Genomic DNA, 21593 nt, shown 5'->3' on the forward strand with positions numbered 1-21593 from the left:
GATGGTGGCATTTGGGGGGAGATAAGACCCACAAAGAGGCCACCCTGTAATTGCAAGTGTTGAACTTTGAAGGCATTGAAGTTGATTTAGTCAATCAACTTTTAGTCAAAAAGGTCAATTGACCTTTCTAGTCAATACATGAGAATAATTGACAGAGAACAAAAGTAAGCCTGTTTTCACTGTCTGGCTCTTGTCTTGCTATCTAATCATACCCCTGACAAGAGACCATTTTATGTAATGCAACACAATTAAGGTTAATGTGAGCAGAGGTCAAATTGATAGGCTGCTCTTATACTTTCAAACTTCAAAACAGTGACCAACAGGAAATTGTCTAGTATATATAGTTATCATAGTGCACTAGGGTTTGGGGATATAAGTAACTTTTGATATGAATGAATAGTAATATTTCTATTGCACAAATTTGTGTAGTCATACAACATCTCTGTTCATCCATGAAACTATTTTTGAATCTAAAATTATATCTTGATTAAAAAAAAAGAGAGGCAAGGCACATGTCATTTTGTCAGTTTTGTCATGAGCCTCAGAACTGTGACATCACAGTGGTCAGTCACCTTGACTACTGCAGACTCCTCAGACTTCAGTAGTTGGTCTGCCAACTGCTGTAGCTATCTTTAGTGTTTAGTGCCAAGGAGGAAAGGTAGAATTGCAAGCCCATTGAATGGCTCTCATTTCAGGCTCTGCTGAAAAGGTATTCTTCTAATATCTACTTTTGATCCTTAGGCTAGACTGGTGCTTTCAGGAGATGTTTTGTCTTGATTACTCAAGATTATTTGAACTAATTCTTACACTTCAGGTCTAGCTTCATGTAAAGCTACTTAGGATAATAATGTTAAGTGATGTCCTCTAAATAAAGGAGACTTTATACTGTCAGGGGAGGAATGTTCTGAACTACATGGTCAGAAAATGTCTGTAAGTCTATTAAAATGGCTGAGGTTTTATGTACTGCTCAGTCTAGCTGTTTCAACTATTTTCACCATAGAACAATGCAGAATAGTGGTTACATTTCATCTACAGTTCTAGAAACTCTCTTGTTTTTATGAATTTATTTGATGTTTTCAAAATCATTTGCTGTTCCTCAGCACCTATTTCCCAAAATTTGAGCAATGCTTATTGCGGAAATAACTGTTCAAGAATTCTCCCCCACTTGAATTTTACCATGCAACTAAATTTGAACTACTTGTTCACATACCTTCTCAAATTTTTCAGTATGGGGATAGCTACTATTTTTTTAACACCTCCTTGTCCCTTTTGCTTCATTCCTTGTTCCATAAATATTTATGAGTCTTTCTTGAAAAATGAAGCATAGAAAATTAGGTAAATATGTGGGTGTATGTACATCTATGTGGGTGTATATACAAATACACTGTTTAGGTAGCTATGCTGCATAGATTAATGGGATTTCTAATCCTGTAATTCAATCTCTTCAAAATTTTGTGACTGTACATTTTCATTCCTTAATTTCAATGACGTCTGTGAATTTTGAAAAGCTACCTAATTGAAGCATTTCCTTGGTTTCAGCCTCTCTTTTGCATTGTAGAATTTGTATTTTTCTAGTACTTTTTACATAGATATTAATGTTTAAATAATTGTGAATAGCAGTCTGATCTTTCTGGGTCTGGGTTACCTTCCTCAGGATGATTTTTTCTTTTGCCATTCATTTGCCTGAAAATTGTGTTTTTCTTAACCGCTGTTTACCATCCATTGTGTAAACATGTCACGTTTTCATTATCTATTCTTCTATTGAGGCAAATCTAGATTGCTTCCAACTTCAGGTTGTTATGAATAAAGCAGAAATAAACACGATTAGGCTAGCGTGTCTCTGGTAAGATGGTATATACCCAAAGATTGCTTAATATTGTGGTATGTTACTTCCCATCTTCTTGAGGAAGCAACACACTTATTTTCACAGTGGTTATAAAACTTTGCCCTCACAATAGCAATAGATGGGTATTCCAATAACTCCACTAAGATCTTTGCCACGATGAGCTGTCACTTATTTTATTAATCTTAGCAGTTATAACAGGTATAAGGTGAAATCTCAAAGTAGTTTTGATTTGCATTACACTGGTGGCTAATTTGAATGTTAAGTGTTTCTTAGACATTTGAGTTTCCTCTATTGATAATCCATTGTTTTATATCTGTACCCCTTTTTTTAGTTGGCTTATTTATTTTCTTGATATTTAGTTTCTTTGAATTCTTTATATATTTTGGATATTAGCCCTCCTTTGAATGTGCAGGTGGTAAAATTTATTACCATTCTATAGGCTGACACTTTGTGTGGATGATGGAGTTCTTTGCTGTACAGAAGTCTTTCGGTTTCAGGAGGTCCCATTTATCATTGTTGTCTTTTTTCCAGTGCATATTTCTGGTTCATTTCTCAAATCAAGGTTTCCATAAGTGTGTGGATTTATGTCTGGATCTTCAATTTGATTCCATTGATCAATGTCTCCCTTTTGTTTTGTTTAGTTTTGCCAACATGATGCTGTTTTTATTAATCTAACTCTGAAGTACAACTTGAAATTGGGAAATTTTTTGATTATTCAATATTTATTTAGCAATTCTGCTTCTTTTCTCTCTCTCTCTCTCTCTCTCTCTCTCTCTCTCTCTCTCTCTCTCTCTGTGTGTGTGTGTTTCATATGAAGCTGAAAATTGCCCTTTTAAGATCTGTGAAGAATTGTATTGGAATTTTGATAGAGATTTCCTTGAACCTGTAGATTGCTTTTTGTGCTACAGCCATTTTTAATATATTAATCCTACCAATGCATGAACATGTGACTTCTTTTCATATTCTGACATCTTCTTCAAATTCTTTCTTCAACGTATTGATGTTTTTATCATACAAGTCTTTTCCCAGCTTAGTTAGATACTCCAAAGTATTTTTTATTAGTTGAGACTATTGTGAAAAGTATTGTTTCTCTGATTTCTATTTTAGCCAATTTGTCATTTGATATAGTAGGGCCATTGATTTTTGTGAGTTAATTTTGTATCCAGCTACATTCCTCAAAGTTCTTATCAATGTCGGAGCTTCTCGGTATAATTTTGAGGGTCATCTATTTTTACTATCATATTATCTGCAAATAAAGATACTTTGACTTCTGCATTTCCAATTTGTATCCCTTTGATCTCTTTCAGTTGTCTTATTACTCTAGTTAAGATTTTAAGCACTGTATTGATACATATGGAGAGAGAGTAGACACGCTTGTCTTGTTCCTGGTTTTAGTGGAATTGCTTTGAATATCTCTCAATTTAAGTTGCTGTTGGCCTTGGATTTGCTATAAACTGTCTTTAGTATGTTGAGGTATGCCCCTTTTATCTGTAATTTCCCCAGGACTTTTATCATGAAGGGGTGTTGGATTATTTCAAAGTCCTTTTCTACATCTAATTAAATGATCATGTGGCTTTTTCCTTTGGTTTGTTTATATGGTAGATTACATTTATCAATACACATACATTGAACCATTCCTGCATCTCTAGGATGAAGTCTACTTGATCATGGGGGATAATCTTTTTTGATGTGTCCTTGGATTCAGCTTCCAAGAATTTTATTGAGAATTTTTTCAAGTAAAATCATAAGGAAAATTAGTGTGTAATTCTCTTTCTTTGTTGGATCTTCGAATTGCTTGGGTACCAGTGTATGATATCACTTAAAAATTTATCAAGGTTCTTTCTCTTTCTATTTTGTGGTATAATTTGAAGAGTATTCACATTAACTTTTCTTTGATGTTTTAATAGAATTCTGTGCTAAAACCATCTGGCCCTGGGCTGTGTTTGGTTGGGAGACATTTAATGACTACTTCTAACTCACTATGTGTTATAAGCCTGTTTAAATTACTTATCTAGTGTTGATTTAACTTTGGTAACTTGTATGTATTGAGGAAATAAGCCATTTATTTTAGATTTTCCAATTTGGTGGAGTACAGGTTTTTAAAGTACATCCTTATGATTCTTTGGATTTCCTCCAAGTCTATTGTTATATCCTTTTTTTTCATCTCTAATTTTCTTAATTTTGATATTGTACTGGTTTTAATGTGTCAACTTGACACCAGCTAGAGTCATCAGAGAGGAAGGAGCCTCACTTGAGGAAATGCTTCCATGAGATCCAGCTGTAAGGCATTTTCTCATTTAGTGATCAGTGGGGGGAGGTTTTCCCATCTTCATATGAATAATTTTTCAGAGCACTATATTTCAATACCTGGTGTTCCATGGACCAATGGAACTCAGAAGTGGCTATAGGAGTAAAAAGTGTCATTTCTATTTGTAGAGACTTCTTGGTTGTTACTATATTTAAAATTCTTGAAGTAAGACTTAATTTAATGCAAATAATGTATTTTTTAATTTGAAAAGCTACTCAACCAGTGAGACTTATTTGAGACAGAGTTAACACTTTAACTGTGGGGAACCTGAAGCTTAGAGAGGTACCCTTACCTGCTTGAGATTAGAGAGTTTGGATCATACTGTTGCTTGCCATCACCGTAAGGTCACCAGTAAAGAACAGGTTCTAACAGAAATCCTAACATGAGGAGACTTCTTTTATCTTTACCCGTATTGGTAACTATTAGACATTGGTATTTTGATCATGATATATGTAAAATCTAACAATATTTTGATTATTTTAATGTTTTTAGTTTTTATATTACAGTTCCTCCACCCAAAAATAGAGTAGTGTACTTTGCTTCAAAGGTATCATATATTTTACTTTAATTTGTTAGGAAAGAATGCGATTCTCTGCTAACCCTAGTCTGCTCACCTTTTTTGTTTTATATCTTTACAAATTTATCTCATCAACTCTTCCAAGATCCACCCCCTTCTCTATTGACATACCACTGTGTCATTTTTCACAAAATACATTTTGGTCATGTTTTCCCTCCCCCAGTCCACCCAGTGTCTCCCTACATACCCACCTTTAGGTTCTATTTCTCCCCTTCTGTCTTTCAAAACTAACAAATCAAATATAAGAAACAATCTCTCCATGCAAAATAGACACAAACACCCTACTTCATATGCAAACAATAGGACATTAAGGAAAAAAAAAAAACAAAGGAAAATAAAACAAACAAATCCACCAACGCACCTCTGAGTTTGTTTTGTGTTGGCCAACTGCTCCCTGGAATGGGACCTGCCCTGGTGTGTGGTTGATAAACCCAGTAACAGTCCACTGGAGAAAAGTGGTTTTCTCTTTACCAGCTGGTGTAAATAGCAGACAGCTTTGAGGGTAGGGATGGAAGTTTGTCTCTATTTCCCTTCTCAGTGCTGACACACTGTCTTACTTGAACCCGTACAGGTCTTATGCTTGCTGTCATTGTCTCTGTGTGTTTGTATGTGCATCAACCCTGTTATGTATGGATGACACTGTTTCTGAGTCATTTATCATTTATGACTCTTACAATCTTTTTCTCCTGTAAATTCCTGAAGATATCCATTTAGGACTAAGAGCTCCAAAGTGTCTCACTTTCTGTACATTTTCCAATTGGGTATATCTTTTTAAATTACAATATACTGTGAGAACAAGATTCTCTGATGAGTATGATGTGTTGATATAAGATATACCAATATGTCATCAGGAATTATTTCATATTCTTGTAACAGAATAGTAGTCCATTTTCACAAGGGCGATGGCTTATCTAGTCTCAGATTCTGGCTACTTTAATCTGTGTCATTTATGGGTAACATCTTGTGGAGTAAGTATTAAAATCAATAAAAAAGTGGTTGGTTACTCCCATTATATGTGCCTTTATTGCACCAGTATATCTTCCAGACAAGTCACAGTTGTAGTTTGCAGAGTCCATAGCTGGGTCCTAACAAAGATTACTTTTCTCCTCAAATGTTGTGTTATACCCATTCTTTTTCTATCAGATTCAGAGGATGTGCTCTTATGTTAAAGTTTTGAGTTTGCTTTTGAGCAGGGTTATGGATATGATACTCTCTCATTGGCATAGTATTATTTGTTGAAGATACTGTCTTTTATTCCAGTGTGTGTTTTTGTCTTTTTTGTGAAAAATCTGTTGACTTATGCCTGGATATTAACTTCAACATGTCGACTTTTATGCCAATATCAAGATGTGAAATCCCAAGGGAATGGAGGTTATATGAGAGGAGCAGCTACTGAATGCAGGCTTCCACAGAACTAAGTGTCGTCTATCCAGACTTGAATGAAAGAGGTGATAGGATGCTAGGTTTGCACCAATAATTGGAGTCCCTAGGGAATGGAGATAGGCTGGGAGAGAGGCTCCTGCAGGCCAGCTAAAGTAGGACTCAATTGTGTCATTTAAAAAAATCATTCAAGATCTAGTATATATGAAAGTTCTACACAAGCAGCTTTTCATGACTTTTTGGTAGTCTTTAGTGTTTTTTGTCCTTCCCCATACTTTATTGTCTATACTTTCAGCTTCCCACCCATTTAACCCTTCCTGATTCATTATTCCCCTAGAAACCTATATAGTATTATATTCTATATCTCTTTCCCAGAACATGCCTCCCTACTACCCCTTTGAAATTTTATGCTCTCTAATGGTATTTCAAATTAAACATATGTATTTGAAGAGTCTTAACATTCACAGAGGAGAGAAACCTTGTGAATTTTGTCTGTCTGACTCTGAGTCTCCTTACTCAAAGTGACTGTTTCTGCTCTATGCATTTATCTGTGAAATTCAAATTTCATTCTTCTCAATAGCTGAATAGTATTCCATTGTGAAAATATATCATCTTTTCTTCATCTATTCATCATTTGATGAGCATGTAGACTTTTTCTGTCTATTAAGAAGAGAGCAGAGATGAACATTTATGAGCAGTTATGTGTGGAATAGGTTACAGAGTCCTTCAGATGTATATGGAAGAATAATATAGTTGAATCATGTGGTAGGTTTCTTTCCTTTTGATCCAGTTGCATACCAATTTCTATAGTGGTTGTATGGGTTTGCATTGCTACCAGGAGTGGATAAGTGTTCCCCCTTTCCAACATTTGTATTAGCATTTGTCATCATTTGAAGTTTTTATCTTAGCCATATTGATTAAGGCATGATGAAATCTTAAAATATTTAATTTTTATTTTTTAGTTGGCTAATGATGTTAAAATTTAAAAAGTGTTTTTCTTTGTATGACATCATTTGAGAACTCTTTTTGCCCTATCCTCCAATTTTTATTTGTGTTGCTTACTTTATTGATCATTTTTTCAGTTCTTTATATATTCCAGACACTAAACCTGTGACAAATGGTAAAGACATTTTCTCATTTTGTAGGCTGCCCCTTTGCCAAACAATTGTGTCTTTTGCTGTGTAGAAACTTTTTAGTTTCATGAGGACTCAATTATTAGCTGTTGGTTTTATGTCTACACTATTGGCATTCTGTTCAGAAAGTACTTTCCTGTGCCAATGAGTATGCATATATTTCCTAATTTTCTCTTATATAAGGTCCAGGATATCAGAATTTTGTGTAGGGTGAGAGATAAGGATTAAATTTTATTCTTCTACATGTAGCAATTCAATTTGAACTGTACTATTGATTGAAGATGCTGTATCTTCTCCAATGTGTATGGTTGGCTTCTTTGTAAAATTTCTGATGACTGTAGCAATGTGGGTTTATTTGAAGACATAAATTCTATTCCTTTGATAAATGACACTTTTTATGAGAGTATAAATTTTGTATTTATTATTATACTACAAAATAACTTGAGATCTAGTATGGTGATACCTCTAGCAAGTTTGTTATTGTTAATGATGATGTTTAATATCTAGTTTGTTCTGAATCTCAGTCATTTGTATTTCCATATGAAATTCAAAAATGATTTTTAATTTGTGTGAAAATTTTGTTGGAATTTTGAAGGCAAATGCACTGAATACATGATGCATAGCCATTTTCACAACGTTAATCCTGCCAATTCATGAACATGGGAGATCTTTCCATATGCTGGTATCTTCAATTATCTTTTGGTGTTTTAAAGGTTTCATTGCACAAATCTTTCATTTCCTGGTCAGATCTATTTCTAATTTCTTGTTGTGTTTGTTTTGCTTTATTAGATTATTGAGAATGGAATTATCTCCTTGATTTCATTCTTTCTGTGTTTGTCATTTGTATATAGAAGGATACTGACGACTGTGTTTTGATTTTGTTTTCTGATACTTTTCTAAATATTTATCAGATCTGGGAATTTTTGTGTGTACTCTAGTTTGTTATATATAGAATCTTATAATATGGAAATAAATATATGTTTACATATTCCTTTCTCATTTGTATCTGCTTCATTTCCTTCACTTGTTTTATTGCTCTAGCTAACATTGTAAGAATTATGTTGAGGAGAAGTGAGAAAAAGGTGCTTGTCTTGGTACTGATTTTAGCACAAAGGTTTTGAGTTTCTGTCCTTGAGTCATCAAGGATGACTTTGACTGTGAGTTTCTTGTATAGTGCCTTATTACATTGAAATATATTCCTTGTATCCCTTTTCTCTCCAAGACTTTTATCATGAATAGATATTATATTTTGTCAAAGGTCTTTTATGAATAAAGTGTTGTGATCATCTTTCTATCCTTTAGTCCATGTATGAAGTGGATTATGTTTTTTAATTTACAAATGTTGAAACTTTGCTCCATCTCAGGGATGAAACTGACTTGAACATTATGGGAAATCTGTTTGTGTTAATTTGGTTTGCAAATATTTTATTAATAATTTTGCTTTTATTTTCATCAGCGATGTTGGCATTTTATTTTTTTGGTTGTTGGTTGTTTGGTTTTGGCATCAGGATTAGACTATCTCCAAACATCAATCTTGTTTATGTTTCCTGGATGGTTTTGGCATTTCTCACTTTTTCAACTTTGAGGAAGTAGTGGCTTCTACCTTCATATTTTCCTTCTCCAACCTTTATGCTAGATGAAACAGTATTGTGGAATATAATATTAATTTACTATCAATACAAGTTACTTTACTATGCACACTCAAAGGAAATACTGCTTCTTGGTTTTGAGCCATGTATGATCATGACCCCTCTAATGTGGGCACTAATGTTTTCAGAACCAAATCTGCTTCCTAAATGTCACAGTTTAGGGCAACCTGTTATCTTCTGGAACACACACTGTTTTTTTTTTTTTTCAAAAGTTGTTGCTGAATCTATCAATTTAAAATTTAAATTTTGATACTATATCCTTTATTAACATGAAAACAAGCAACTAGACAATTTCACTTTTGTGTGTTTTTAATGAATTTGACCAGATCCATTAACGAACATAAGGAGAAAGACTGTGGAAAGAGTATTGCACTTGAGATACAGAGGACATCCCGAGCTGGAATACTGTATATACTCAAAAGACCAATATTTCCTTCCATGAAACTGACCGAGGGAGTATTAGGGCAAGGGAGGAAAAATGGGAGGAAATTTTAAGATAAGGCTGGTGACAAGAGGGAGATGAAGAGGGAGGTTGGAAAAATAGATAGTGCTATGTGAAAAAATATTTTCGTGCATACAAATACGTCTTTGCCTATATAAAAGAGTACTAGTTACTATGAGGCAGGATTGATCCATATTGGTTACAGTACAATATGCTTAACAAATTATTTTGTGTCTGGTGACTTAAATTGAGAGAGGTGTTATTATAAAACACCTTTGAAGATATTTATCACTGTAATAATGTATTTTTCTCAATTGTTATTGCTTCTTTAGATTCAATTATTTGTTCTTACCAACTTTTAAATGATTCTTAGTTATTCTAAAATAGTTTTTCTTTATGTGAGTATAGTTATAATCATATATAAAACTTTAAAACAAGACAAAAATGACATGTACTCTACCTTACTCACCTGATGGTTAATACTTGTGTGTGTGTGTGTGTGTGTGTGTGTGTGTGTGTGTGTGTGTTTGTATATACATCTGTTCATGTTTGTGTGAATGGTTAAATGCACTGTGGCTCTTTTATCTTACAAGCTTATACTCAAGCATAAGAAAATTATTTTATATAACTATAGTTTATCTGTATACTTAGAAATATCATTTGTTTGTGTATTGGGGATTTTTGTGTGTATTGTGTGCATGTGTACATTTTTGTGCATAGTGTGTGAGCAATGCTGAAAATAAACATAGAAGTTTTTCAAACTCCAATAGAAGTCACCCATTCTTTGGCCTAGGAGTTTTATGTTTTTAGCTTGTGGTGAGCAGTTTGTTTATTGATACAAAACTAATGTAACATTACTAGATTCTGAAAGGATTTTCCTTTAACACTTTTGTTTTACCATCCCCCAAAATCCAGTTCATCAGTGCACATTCTATTATATTTTGACTGATCAAAATCCTTAAAGAAATATATATTAGACTAAAATCTCTATTACTGCCCTCAGGTTATATGAAGGAAAGAAAAACCATACTCATAATTTGAGCCTTACATGTGTTTACTTTGCCATTAACTAAACTGAGTTTTCCACATGATGTGGAAAATGCTTGGATAAATAGCTATCAAATCATGTATTTCATAAACATTAGTCATTATATTTTTTGCTGTGTTTTCTATAGTCATTCACTGTAACAGCAGCACAATTGGACACAGTGAATGATATCATCAGGAAGTTACGACCATTGCTGGGAATACCTGTAAGAGACTTGGAAACTCTATTTATTCAATGCCTTTCTGTGATCCATTAATATTTAAATAAGTGTATAAACATCACTGCCAAATGCTTGATTAATATGTATGAAAAATTTCCATCTTCCTTTCACTTTCAGAAGTAAAGTCAGCAGACATATTAGTCTATATGTGGCCACTGCTCCTGTATTCTCCAGTAAAATTTCCTATCAATGAGCAGCATGTGAAATGCATTTTACCACTAGAGCACAATAAACTATGTGTATGTCTGTGTGTGTTGCACATGAAAATGCATGTATATGTGAATTGTTTGTAAATATTTGTATACACCCAATGAACATGATGTAAATTTGTTAATATAAATCGCTAGATATCTTTTGGTGCCATTGTTTCTATATCTTCTTTGTCATGTAAATATTTTTGATACTGATTTATTCCTTAAGGACAAAGTTTCAAATTAATAATTACAAAATGACAGGTCTGATATACAATTTCAACTAAAATATGTCACTAAAGCTGTATCTTCTGAATACTTGTCCCAAGAATCTAATAGATGATGCCTGAAATAACTGGTAAAGAGGGAAACATTTTGAAAATCACTTTGAACATAGGCCATTCATTCATTCATATTAATTTTAGTGTGTGTATGTATGTGTGTATATACATGTATGTGTAGGAGTACACTTACTAATTATCATAATATCATAAATGTGATCTCATTCTGCAAGTAAAGGTCATTATTTTCTATCAAGAATCAAAAGTAAACAAGTTATTAGTAAGCCATAACTCGATGCATTTTTCTTAGGCATCTCATGTGGGACTCTAATGTAACTCAATAGATGCTACATAGTTTACATTTGCTTGATTCATTGGATCCCAGGGTGATGGGCTGTAAATCAGTTGTGGATCTTGTTTTTGCTACTGGGTTATTATGAAGGATTTCTATTTGTCCTTTTTCTCTGTAGGACTGGGACCCCTGAATGAAGGTCAAACCCTGATTTCACGTTCAAGTCTTCTCCAGCCCTCTCTAGTTTTTTGTCTCCTTTACACGGCTTGCTGAGGTTCTAATGCTTCTAAATTTAGCTTTGCTTAGTCATCACAGAGAGGGTAGGCATGTGGCACTGGGATAATCAGGTGTCTGGACAGGAAGATATTATGGCGAAGCTCAACATTACCAAAAGCCTGTAGGGACGTGGGTGACAGGGACACTTTTCTTGCTTGGAGACAGGGCATGTAGTGATTTCTAATTCCCAGTGTCACAAAAATGTAGCAGAAAAAATATATTTTGCATTGACAAATCTTTTCTACCAGAGATGAAAAGGCAGAAACTTCCGTTCTCTGCTTATTCTCAGGGGGAACAGGGACCATTGAACTCGCCACTGTTAATTTCCAATGGCAGCCTCCTCTTATACAGAATTCTTGCCGGCCTCAATATTTTCCAGTTTTAGAGATGCAGAAGAGGAAAGAAAAAATGCATTTAAAGTGTGTACTGAGAAAGGTACAGTGTGACTTTTGGTTCTTCTGTTTTCCAGAGAGGAAGATTATCAACTGTGATTCTCTTCCAGACAGGGGAAAGCGCCATGCCCACTCCTGGGTAAGCATCTGAGAAACCTGAGGGGGCATTGATTGAGTTAAAAAATCATTAATCCTAAATTGTTCAAGTTTTCATTGTTTTTCTTAAGCTTAAATATCCATGAAAGTAAACATCATATGAAATGTTCTTTCATATATTAAATAATACTTAAGTACTTAGTGAGTCTTGACCCTTTTCCAAGTATATGATAAAATCTTTTAAAATTTATATTCATTTGGGAATTTCATACATGAATATTATATTTATATCATTTCCATCTCTACATCTGGCCCTTTAATCTCTTACCAAATCTCTTCACACCCCCTTCAATTTCATGACCTTTTAAAATTAATCTTGTTTTGTTGTTTGGTTGATTTTGTGTGTGTGTGTGTGTGTGTGTGTGTGTGTGTGTGTGTGTGTGTGTGTGTACAGCTGGGAGAAAGCATATTTAGTGTTGCTCATATGGGTGTGTTTTTAGAGATGAGCAATTGGGACAGGGTAACCTATTAGTTAGTTCATCCTTGGGAAATACTGATTCTCCCTCTGAACAGCCATTGACTGTCTTTAGCTCTTCATCTAAGGGTGAGTCTTGTGAGATTTACCCCAATCCACAGTGGCAGTTCAATTGGCACTGCCACTTTTTAAGTCTCATTTTGGCAATTATATTGTTGATATTTCATGTGTGTAGTATTCCTTTCATATACTGAAGACAGCATCTCCTAGAAAATGTCCTGGTTCTCTGGCTTTCACAAGCTTCCTACTCTCCCAGGAAGCTGCCTAACCTTAGGTAGAGAAATTGCATTTTAGATGTACCAATTAGAGCTGTGAACTGCACTTATTCTTTGACAGGTTGTGGATTGCTGCATACCATAAAAGCTATACATGCAACAATATCTGGTCAGTCTAAAAATACAAATAGTACCTAAGACACAGTGGGAGAGAGCAGACAGAAACTGGAACTACATTTATTTTATTTTAATATGTGTATTAACTTTATAAAATGTTGTCTTGACCTTAAGAACTATAACAGCCTTGTGCACCATGTTTGGCTTGAGGTTTCCTTATATCCTGCCAATCATGGTGGTCATGTTTCAGTTAGGTTCTATATCACTGTGATAATACACCATGACCAAAATCAACTTGGAGGAGAAAGGGTTTCTTTCAATTTCCTCTAACAGTCCACTGCTGAGAAAGTCAGATCAAGAACTCAAACAAGCTAGGAACCTGGAAGCAGGAGCTGATGTAGAAGCCATGTAGAATTGTTGTTTACTTGTCTTGGTCTACATTACTTTGCTCAGTCTTCTTTCTTAAAGCATCAAGCCCAGGGGAGGCACCACCCATATAGGATGGACCGACCCACATCAATTTGTAGGGAGCAGAGGAATCTCTGAATGAGAGAAGCCCTGAGTGAATGTGTGTTTTGACAAGGCCATGACCATGTTAGGGTGTAGCTGGAGTTTTCTCCAGTCCTGTCTGGTCCACAGTCAGGACAAATCTCTCTCACCCACCAGTCCCACAGCTGCTCAGACTCAACCGAGGAAACACACAGAGACTTATATTGCTTACAAACTGTATGGCCATGGCAGGCTTCTTGCTATCTAGTTCTTATATCTTAAATTAACCCATGTCTATTAGTCTATAAGTTGCCACATGGCTCGTGGCCTTCCAGTACCTTACATCTTGCTTGTCATGGTGGTGCCTGGCAGCGGCTCTCTGCCTCAGCCTTCCACTTCCCAGAATTCTCCTCTCTCCTTGTCCTGCCTATACTTCCTGCCTGGCTACTGACCAATCAGTGTTTTATTTATTAACCAATCAGAGCAACACATTTAACATACAGAAAACATCCCACAGCATTAGGGATTTTAAAGACTGGGCACATAGGTTATTTGGTAAAGCTATCTCCTTCTATGGACCAGGCTCAAGAGAAATGGCACAGTTTTCCTTGAGAATCTGAGTATGAATGTTTATAAAAGATTGACCAGGGTGTGCAAGACTAGCAACTACAGCTTCCTCCTCCAGGAAGCTTGAAATAGTCACCTACAGAGACCCCCTGGAACAATAGCTAACTCCTACCCCTGTGTTGTACCTAATAAACATCTTGAAGGTCTGTGTTGTGGATGGTTAGAATATTGCCTAGTTTACAGAATGTATGTCTCTGTGTCAGTCCTTCCTTCATTGCCTCACAGCCCCTAGTGAGGGTTTCAGGACTCAAACCATGCATGTCACAGATGATCACTATTAAGAAATTGAACCATATATGTGCCTTCAGGCCAGATAGATGTATTAAGGCATTTTGTCAGTTGAGACTCCTTCTTCCCACAGAACTCCAGCTAATGTGTCAAGTTGACATAACACTAACCAGCACAGGATTCTTCTGAATGCCAGAACACTCAGTTCTCATGCTTTCATTAACAATTATCCCCATGCCCTTGTAGATGTTACCATGTCTATCCTATAGAAACTTCCTGGCCCCCAACCATTGCTGCTGAAAAAAACTACATTGCTGCTTTAGCTTTTGTCCCAAATGCATTGCATCTGTCCTACAAGTAAGGGAAAAGCAAGAGCTTCCAAGTTTCATCAGTGATTAATGAGAAATAAGGAAAGGAGACTTCTCATAAGAAAGGAGAGCCATTTTGACATACAGGATCTTTGAGAATTCCTGTAGAGGAAGTAGTTAAAAGCATGAAACAACAAACCAAGAATTATACATGAAAACACTAACTAGACAGTGTCTAGTTACTAGACATAGTCTTCTGTCTTGTAAATGCAGCTTTGTAGGGACTTCAGTGTTTCTAGTTTCGTGTGACTTTCTCCTTATAGGCACCGGGTGGAAAACAGTGGAGGAAAAGCTAAGGAAAACCACTCCACTCCACAAGAAATACTCGGTTTCAGAATTTACAAGTGGAAATGAGCTGTCTCTATAAATCTGTCAGGAATCACGTTGGAGAAAATGCTGAGCTATTCTAACATGTATTGTTAAATTATTGAAAAGGTAGTAACCAACAAGAAATTAATGTATTTTCTTCTTTCATGATAACTCTTGACATATGAAGGACACATGACTAAAATGATTAGGGCTAGAAGGCTGTAGCAGATCTCCAGTGTACATGATGTGCAGCAAGGCAACATGTACGAATTTTATCCTCTAAACTTTTGAAGTCCATGCTTGGACACCTAGCGCTTATTTCCTGAGGATTCCAGGAGTCAGAGGAGACCTGCAGCTCATTTCAACATGTGCTCATGCTCACCAAAAGGTCTGTTTGATCATTCATCACTGTTAGCATTAATCTTTATTTAATATTTTCTCTACATAGGACATGAAAACCCATATACCATGAGAATGGGTGGCTTTTGAAATTCTACCTTCCTGGCAGTGGGGCCAAGTGACTACACTGATTATCTTGATATCAACAAGGCAGTCCAGGAGCTGCAGTCCCCACATGTGCCAGGACTATTCACCCTGAAGCCCAAGGACCCACCCAAACACCAGAGTAGTGAGTCTCTTACCTTCCTTCAAGGTCCTAAATTTACAGGTTCTTAATCATTCTGTTCCCATTTCCCACCAATAATTCCAGTGTAACTGCACTGTTATTTCTTCACCTAATGAAAACACATTATCTATTGGGGAAGTGTTTACAAAAGAAAAGAAATTGTGCTAAACATATTTTGGTTGATATTATTGTGGTGTGAAAATCCAGCTATTTTTTTACTTGATTTGCATCACAGTTTTATTGGTAAACATGTTATTTGTATCAAGAATCAAGTTGATAACACTTTATATAAAATCATTGTATAATAGTAACATCATAACAGAAAGCAACCCGCTGTGATGGGTTACAGTTTTAGTATTTTAAAATCCTTTAATACAAACTGTATCTGTATTTGAGACCAGTGAAGGGACTGTAGGGCCCGAGTGAGAGGTGAGGACTGGAGAGGTAGTCCCTCTGTCCACTAGGAAGTTGGTGGAATATCCTGCTTAGGCATGGATAGGGTAATAGGGGGTCTCCCAGGTTGGACACTGTCACTTCTCTGCCAAATTGAGAAGTTCAATGGCCTCTGGAGTTTAAAATGACCCTGATGGTGAGGCTGGGTCTCTGTGGTGCGGCACAGGGGTTAAGCTCCCATTGGGGCACTCTGATTTCCAGTGGCCAGGTTGCTGGCAGAGAGAGCACTCCTTTGTTAGTGGGAGGGATTAGGAAGATGCTGGACCAGTGGCTTTCCTTGACACATCAAAAGTAGGTTCTGAGTGGAACTGACTTTGCCCCCACCTTGGTGGGGGGGGGAGGATGGGGCCTCAGAGATCTTCCCTGTCCCTTTTGCAGGGATGTTGTTGGCCTTAGGGCCGCTGCTAGGGCATGGGCATCAATGATTAAGTATCTGTTTCACTGGAGCTTGACAGGAAGACTTGGCCACCTTCACCAAGTCATGAATCAGGTTTGGGGACTGCTCTCAACCTTTTTTAATTTGTTTGTTTTTGTTTTTCAAATGTCTGCAACCGATTGTGAAATAAAAGGAGAGGCCATTACCATGGACTCTGCTGGAGAGGCCAGGTCAAGGTAAGTCATGGCCTCTTGTAATCTATTAAGAAAAACCGCTGGGTTCTCATCTGTTTGCTAGGTAACCTCGTGAAGTCTATCAAAGTTAACTACCTTGTTAGAAATTATATTCATGCCTTTCAGGAGGCATGGAATCATAATGTTCCTCCTCTGGTGGCCCTCCTGTCCCTCCTGTCCCTGCTGGTTGTCCCAGTCAGGGTCTTGGAACAGGGCTGCATGCATGACCCACCAGAGTCATAAGATCCACCAAATGGGCCTGGTCTGCCTACTGTCTGGCCTTCACCTAGACTCTCTGGAACTCCTCACAGGTAAGAGTGGAGGACTGAATAACACAGAGATCATGCCAGGTTAAATCATAGATTTGAGTTGAATGACAGAACTCTCTTATGTAGGCAGAGAGATTAGTGGAGAAAGAGCCCAGCCATTGTTTAATGTTAGTAAGATCTTGGAGGGAGAAGGGAACATGAACCAGAAGACACCTTCGACTCCAGTCAACTCTAGGAGGGCTCAGAAGCCAGCGGGGTCCTGTTGGGACCCTATGTGGGCAGCCACAGGGGAGGACCCTGAAGTGGCAGACAACTGTGTCACTTGTGACAGGAGACAGAAGTCCAGAGGGAAGAGTCTGTGTGCCCTTGGGGAAGGAGGACAGACATACAGGGAAGTGTTGGTCAGAGGGTGGAGCTCTTGACAGTGAAAAAGAAGGAGTCAGAGAGGGAAGAGGATTGGGGTCAGGGGAAGGGAGGCCTTGGGTTCCTGTGTAGAAGCTGAAAGGAGTGGATAAAGGGACTTAGGGATGATGGTAGGGGGCAAGGTGGGTGGAGTGGATTAATTAGGAGAAAGAGTAGAAGGAGTAGGGGACAGAGCTGGCAGAGGTCAAGGAGGGGAAGCCAGAACTTCAGGCAGTCAGTCCCTCCCTGTGGAAGCACAGCTGAGAGCTGTTTGACCCTGGCCAGCAGAATCTGAGCTGTGGAGCACTGGCTACAGGGGAAGCATTAGGAGTGTAAATCCCAGGATCCCTGTATGTAAAGGGAGCTCAGGTTGCTTGACAGAATATTTACAAAAATTTTCTGAATCAGAAGGCTGTTCAAGTCAAGGGTGCTGTCTGGTGGCCACTTGGACTCATTATCCCAAGTATATTGCCATCTCTTAGGGACTATGGCCTGGGAAAGCCCCAATTTAGAAAAATTCACAGCAGACACCCCAGGGGTGACTGAAGATCACAGTTCAATCATCCAGAGTTTCCCATCCCCTAAAGCTGCAGCATAAACCCAAAGTTACCACTGAGCATCCTTTTTTAAGGTAGCCTGAGGGATGGAGAAGTCTTAGGGAGGAGGCGTCTCTGGAGCCACCAAGTCTTTTCAGAACAAAGGCTGCCTTTGTTCTACTGTGGGCTTTTTCTAGTGTGGCTGAGACTTATGTCAGAAAATAAAGAACAAAAACAAAAGCAAATAAGCACCTGGTGCCTATGTAACTACCACTCTCCAGAAAGAAGGAGTTACAGGTCGATCTAGCCAGGCTTTCCTCCAGGGTAGAACAAAGAGGAGGGTCCTGCAGCTCGCCTCTGGGACCCAGACTGCCAAGCAGGAGGTCACCAAATGAATGATCACTCCTGCTGCAATAAATCCAATTGAGCTGAATTAAAAAGTAAGAGGCAGGTTCATTTTTAGGGACTTGTCGCTCCTGGGCAAGTTCACGGCCTCACAGTAGGAGGTCCATGTAATCTCAAGGCTGGACTGATTTAGGGATGTTTCATAGAAGCAGAAGGAGGCAGTGCTATACTTGTGAAGGTATTGGGGTATTGGCTGCGTCTGGGTTCATTCATGGGTAGATAGTCTCATTCATAATAAAACTGATTAAACATAAAATCAGGAGATTTTATTGATTCTTTTGCAATTTCATATATTGTATATTTATCATATTTAATCCCAACTCCACAACTTCACCCACATTCATGCCTTTTTCCAAACCCATCAACTTTGTGTTCTCTTTATTTTTCCTTAAAACAATTTTAAAAACCCAGTTTTATTTTGGCCATATACTCTTAGGTGTGTGGCCATCCACTGGAGCACCAATTGGAGACCACATCCTTAAAGCAAACTGAATTTCACTATTGGGCAGATAGGAATTTTCCATTGCTCGTCACATGTGGGTGATACTTTCTGCCCAACTCCATTCCCCATGTTGGGATTAGTTCTAGAATTTTGAGCTTGCACATGTCTTGTGCATTTATCGTAACTGTGCATGTGAGTTCATATTGGCAGCTGCTGCTTGGTGTGTAGAAAACATTGTTTCATTGTTGTCAGACAGTTCCTTCCTCTCTTACAGTCTTTATGCTCTCTTGTGAAAGTACCACTAGGCCATAGGAGGAAGGACTGTGACTTCTTGAGATACCAGGATTCTGCACTCCGCAGCCTTTTGTTCTCCTCACATAGACCAGCTGTGGATTAAATCTGGGTGTTAAATCACTATCTACTGCCAAAGAAACAACTCTGATGAGGAGTTAGAATTGCACTAATCTATTGTATAATGATAAGTTATTAAGGGTTGGCTTAATACTATGTAGATATACTAGTAAAAAAAATAGTGATAGTTTCTTGCTTAAGCCTCAGCCCATCTAGTTAAGGTTATTGGTCCTGATGATGGTGCCAGTTATGTATTCCATCTTGAGGTTTGGACTTTAATACATTCAGAACATGTAACATTGGTAACCCCACGGCATTTGTGCCACTATTGCACCACTGGGCAAATCTTGACAGGACATCTATTATTGTAGCTTACAGGGTTACACCAAGATAAGATTGATGGTTACTCTTATTCTCCAGTAGTATGCATAGAACAGATGGAAGGAAACTTCCAGGTCATACCAGGTTGATTTCTCCATTTCTGTGAGTCAAGCATATGTTATCTCCAACAATAGCTTAGTGTCAAGTTCTGAGGGTAACCAAGATCAATGTCAGTAGCCTGTTGGAAATCTTTGGGATTCACTAGCCAACAGCTCACAAAGAATATCTCATTTCTAGCACTATTCTTACATTTATTAGACTATGCAGTCTAGCCTGGTTATCATCACCTGTTAGTGGGTAACTCCACTTACACTATTTTACATATGTATATGTATATATATTTTAGGCAGCTTCTACAATAGTTGGCTACCAGATGACTTTTCAAAATTTTTTTCATGTTAGTTATCCTCCTAGTATTCACTCCTCTATGCTGCTTTCTAACTCCTATATCATTTCCCTCTTTTTCCATGATTTCTTTTCCCCTCTGTATCATTGTGTTCTATTTCTCCTGCCTTGAAATTTCTCTTCATTGTCCCTTACTAGTTTTCTGACTTCTGAGTCTATTTCAAGGGAAAGATACTTATCTAGAGCTCTGAATAACTGACTTAATATTGGTTCCCAGAATCAGGATCCTATCAATAGTGAGCTGAATTTATTTAGTGAGTGATTAAGAAATGATAAATAACCAGGTAGATAAAATATTTGGTGAAATGTCTTACATCATCTGCATCATGCCCCCTGTGTTCACTTTGAAATTATTTAATGTATACTGTGTATTGAAGCAAGCATTATAATGTTTCCTAATTACCATTTAGGAAAATCATCATACTACTGCAAGTAATGACCTCCATTCTTCCTCAGATTCAGAGAGAATAGTTAGAAGAATTTGTTCTTTCATAAACTGGATTTTTTTGCAGGCCCCTGACTATGTCTGTCTGGACACATCAGCCCCAAACACTGGGCACCTGTTTGGATAGACCCTCATGGATATTTGTGAAGATGATGAGGAGCTACCTGCTCCAATTCTGGTATGCATCATTTATTTTTCTTCTGTGACCACAGTATTCCCAGAGAATATAACACTTTCAAATCCATCCTCTAATTGGCATAACCATTAGAAAACCCTTGACTAGGGAAGCTAGCAAAATATCACTTTTAAAGAAAAAAACTAATTTAAGTTTTACTGATTTATAGAAGGCACGTATGAGAGGAAAATACATTCTTGTCTTTTCCACTGGATTAATCAAAGATACTACCTGCTGGATGATGGCAGGGGGCACAATGGACATGATCCTGTGAACTCACCTCTGCCTCACATTACCTTGTCAGCTTCTTCCTTGAACTCCACACTAGTATGAGAATTCCTTTCCACGTCAGTGATTAAATTTGAAAGTGCTCATTCTTCTAATATGAAATATTTGTAATGCTTTCATTTGCATTTAAAGTAATTCAACACAAGTAATTTTCATGTGGTATTATTCCTTCATTTCTAACAAAGTATATCAAAAATATGTCCCATATTTTGGCCTGTTTTATTTCAAATAAGTCACTAAATAATCATTGGAAACATTTATTGAATATCCAGCATCCCTCAAAGCACTATACTCCATCTAGGGAAGTTTATGCTACATGGGAACATGTTTATCACATTAGGTACAAGACTGTACTACAGTAAGCCTTAAATGTTTTACACAATTTAGCAATAGCCATGACTGCCATAATCCTACCTCTGAAAATTAAGAAAAACTTCAGTAAGGTTTGGTGTAGTACCCAAGATTACAGGGTAAATCAGTGGCAGGGTAGATTGTAGTTGCTGTGGGTTTGTGAATCTGACAGCACCTTTCTACATTGAGAGCTATAAATACTAAGACAGAGTAGAAAGAAGTGAAAGACTGATTCAAAGTTTATATCACCAATAAAACATCCATAAGTCCAGATAATTGTTAATCAAATGACAGAAGGATCAGGACTTACCATTTTATGGCTAGACTTGAGTCCTTTTTCAGTCAAAACTGTAAATGGAATCTATACGTGTGCACGATTAATACTCCCAGTTGAATCCTGTTTGAGGTGTTCACTATATTCAAGTTCATGTTCTATC

The 21593-nt window shown here is 37.1% G+C and overlaps 1 long non-coding RNA gene across 1 annotated transcript; it reads left to right on the forward strand.

The window, feature by feature from the left end:
• Positions 1 to 516: 516 nt before the first annotated feature.
• LOC119087961 lies at positions 517 to 20675 on the forward strand. Its single transcript, XR_005091508.1, has 5 exons — positions 517 to 709; positions 12113 to 12174; positions 15468 to 15647; positions 16667 to 16709; positions 20410 to 20675. It is a non-coding gene; the product is annotated as an uncharacterized LOC119087961 (long non-coding RNA).
• The last annotated feature ends 918 nt before the right edge of the window (positions 20676 to 21593 follow it).

Source organism: Peromyscus leucopus, chromosome 5 (assembly GCF_004664715.2).
Source record: "Peromyscus leucopus breed LL Stock chromosome 5, UCI_PerLeu_2.1, whole genome shotgun sequence".
In the NCBI taxonomy this organism is placed as follows: domain Eukaryota; kingdom Metazoa; phylum Chordata; class Mammalia; order Rodentia; family Cricetidae; genus Peromyscus; species Peromyscus leucopus.